At 40.0% G+C, this 3,752-nt stretch overlaps 1 long non-coding RNA gene across 1 annotated transcript; it reads right to left on the reverse strand.

Moving 5' to 3' along the window:
- Positions 1–313: 313 nt before the first annotated feature.
- Positions 314–1,868, reverse strand: LOC124159861. The gene is made up of 2 exons (XR_006865034.1): positions 1,527–1,868; positions 314–468 (listed from the first exon to the last, which is right to left on the reverse strand). It is a non-coding gene; the product is annotated as an uncharacterized LOC124159861 (long non-coding RNA).
- Positions 1,869–3,752: the final 1,884 nt, after the last annotated feature.

Genomic DNA, 3,752 nt, shown 5'->3' on the forward strand with positions numbered 1-3,752 from the left:
CTACTTTTGCCAAATTGACGGATTATGCTTAAATATTTGCTAGTAATAATACTAGTTTTGACAGATAAATAGACAAATAAGTTAAGTGAATGTGATATAAACACCGCCATGAAGAAAGAAAAATTTTTTCCTAATAATTTACTATATTGGTCCTTTTAGTACCAGGGAAATGGGAATTAAGTGATATAGAATAAATGTTTTTCAAATTTTTTATTTTTCATTTGAGATAATATCTTTCAGCTACATTTATCAATTTCCCTCCAAGCCTTTCAATTTCTTCCACCTTATTTCTTTCCAACTGCACCCTTTCCTCCTCCAACTCCATCTTCCTCCTTTTTATTGCCACTTTCTCTTCTTCAAAGACCCCTCTCTTCTGCCAACATCCTTCTCTCCTCCAGTACCATCTTCTCTCTCTCCACCTCGACCAACTGTCCGCTGCCATCTTCGTTGCTGCTTGCGTTCTTGAATCTGGGTTGTAAACAAATAGCAATTACTTCCATTGAATTGATAATTAACAACAGATAGCATGGTGCTAAGTAAATCAGTTTCTTGTAATTTGAATGTTAATTGCTACTGGTATTTTTCACAGATATTTTAGTGGGTACACATTGGTAAATTCAATCACCACAAATTATATATGATGTATTTCGACCAAAGGTCACATTTAGGGAAGGCAAATTAATGCATTATCCATGGTTTTTAATGATAAATGAAATTGGATACTGCTTTATGCACACTTCTTTTCAAGTTACACAATTGATCTGGGAGGATGATTAAACCAAGATGAATTTAAATTACAATAATTTTAAGGGGTCATCAAAATTTTGCTGTTGACTTACATGTTAAAAAAGTAAATATAGTTGAACATATTCCATCAAGTTTAAGTGTTCTCATGTAAACATTGTTGCTGAAAACAACAAAATCAGCTTCCAAATCCATCATGATACAGGTTTTCAAATAATTGTAATTAGGTACTTTGAAGTCATATACTCATTAAACTCACACTTCACTCATTTAGCATTAACACTGATTCTCAGTTTCATCAAAGTTTTGCTTCGGGAAATAATTATGCTACTTACGGCAACACAGAATAGATATAACGATCGGCCTTCTTAAGGTTTTTCGTTTATTTGTGATTGAACAAACCAATTTGTATTGCTTTCTACTTCGGCAATAATCGCATCAAAACTAGAAATGTCAACAATAATAACCGCATGCACACACCTCCTCCCACTACTTAAATTCGGTATTATAAATTCAGTATAATTGATAATAAATAAATTTGAAAGCTGTGACTGTGGACCTAATTCTTTTTAGATAATCATAAGCTCACCCCTAAGCTAAAGGTATTAATTACAGCTCATATGAAAACGCACGTAAAAAACCTTAATGATACAAAATTACATCATCACACACTTAAGAAGATCGTCATACAATCCCACATCCTATACTACGAGCCGTTTGTTTACTTTGAGAATAATCGCGTTCTACTACAGATATCTACAACAAGAACGTCATGCACTCACCTTCCGTCACTCTTTCCACGATTTGCGTACTCCGCACGCATTCAGCTGCATCGCTATTTCCTCCCACTGTCAGCAGCATCCTTGTGGGGTAGAAAACTTTCCCTTGGCAAGATCTTTATTCGCTGAAATAGGACATTGGAGACATTAATATCAACATTAATGCGGTAACTTATTTTCTAGGCAAGGCACACCATGTTAATTACCTTCAATGAACTCCATCAGCATTTCCTTCTGCTCCTCATTAACTTTGGACATGGCTGGTTCACTTCCAAAATGCCCTTGGTGAATGTATAAATGAATTTGGCGTACTCGTAAAGCGTCATTAGCAACGCAGTTGTTGAATTCCCGGGTAAAATCATGCATACAGAAAGGTGGGCGATGATTGGTTGCACGCTGTCCGGAAGCCCTATCCTACCGCCCCTACCATTACCCTCCCGGCGTTGCCACGTCTTGAAACAACTATCCCCCCTCCCCCCCAGCTTGTTGACACGTTGCCATAAACAAATCATTTCTCCCTTGCACCACTCTCCTCGAAGATGATTTGGGCATACCGAATTCCGCCTTGAACGCTCGTAGTGCGAGATCGGTCGTGCGAGTGCATTCGCATACGAGATATTTCGAACGGACTCGGGCATAGGCCCCCAGGCATCGCATCATGCTTGGATTGCAGTAAGGGCGTTCGTTAGTTCATCTTTTCTACTTCGGATTTCCCTTTACACTACATCGTCGTCTACAAAAAATCAATACATAAGTTAGTAAGCTACGCTACCGGTCAATTAACCTACTTCTAAGTAAGTCCATATAAAATCGCTTCTGTCTTGACTTGGTGGAGATTCGGCACATCCATGATAAAAACGGCAAATTAATTTCCACGCTTCAATATAAAACACAACTACCCACCATGGGTTACCTTGAAAATGGCATAATGTATCAAAACCATGGTCGGTGGTTCAGTTGTGAATGAAAGTAGTTTTTCTCATGGATATATCGAACTTCTCAAAGTAAGGAATCAAGCCATTTTATACGTTTTATATTAAAGTGTGAAAATTACCATGTGTAGTATTTAACGTGGAGATAGTACCAGTTATCGACATGGATATTTCTAATTCCTAACGCAGATTGTTCGTAAATGATGCTCTCTGTCTCACTCTGAAACTACATACGACACATTAGCTCTTAACACTTGGAACTATAGTTTTCGCTGATAGCCGAATTTTATATATATCTTGACGATACAATCGATGGAGTTAATACCTCTTCCTTGCTATTCCTCGAGAGTGCAAATACTCTATGGTAAATATGGGGAATCTCCCTGCGTTCATTGGCGGAATTTTCGGGAGCGAGTTGCAAATCGCCCTGGAAGCATGCATGAATAAAGCGTAGGTACGTGCGGACTCCTCCTCCTCGCTGCGGCGGCGTCACTTCCAAAAGTCGCTTCCCACGGCCATCGACCGCCTTTCCCACTGCCCTCCCGTGGCGCGCACAGAAAAATCTGAGGGGGAGAGGGGGCGCAAAAGCAACCTTGAGCTACCTTTACTTCGATCGTTATAAAAAAATGATCAAGTCGTACCGAAAGTTTAATTTAAACACATATAGAGTACGAGGGTTCGGGGCGAACCCTTCGAGGATACAACGCACCGGGGCCGGGAACCAAGCCAGTGGCTTATACGCCAGATCACCCGTGGAGGGGGAGGAGAGGAACGGAAAAGGAAAGAGGCGCCGCCGCGATAGGAGCCCGACGACGCCTCTGGGAAAGGTTAGGTGCGGAACGAACGGGAGAGGAGAGAAAAATACCTCAACGCTATAGAAGCGAAAAGGGCCCTACTATATAGCGAAACCAGGCAAAGCCATTGATGTTCTAACGATCTTGGAGGATTATTCTATGAGGAAGAATAATCCATCGATCAGATCGTTAGATACATATAGAAGACAGTGCCATCTTACGATATAGAAACAAGTGACAATAGAAGGGATTACACTACCAAATATTTTCACTGATTTATAAAGCAATGGGTGTAAGAAAGGCTCTCACCTAATGATGATAAAGCAACACCACTCCAGCTTAATGTCAGAGACAAATCGAAAGATGAAGAAAAAATAGAGGAGCTAGAAGACACATGGAGAAGCAAGCAAATACATGGCATTCATCACAAATTTCTTCATCAGGAATGTGTAGACACCTCACTATCAAATGCCTGGTTACAAAGAGGTGAGCTATATAAGGAA

The sequence above is a fragment of the Ischnura elegans genome, chromosome 5 (genome assembly GCF_921293095.1).
Source record: "Ischnura elegans chromosome 5, ioIscEleg1.1, whole genome shotgun sequence".
Taxonomy (NCBI): Eukaryota; Metazoa; Arthropoda; class Insecta; order Odonata; family Coenagrionidae; genus Ischnura; species Ischnura elegans.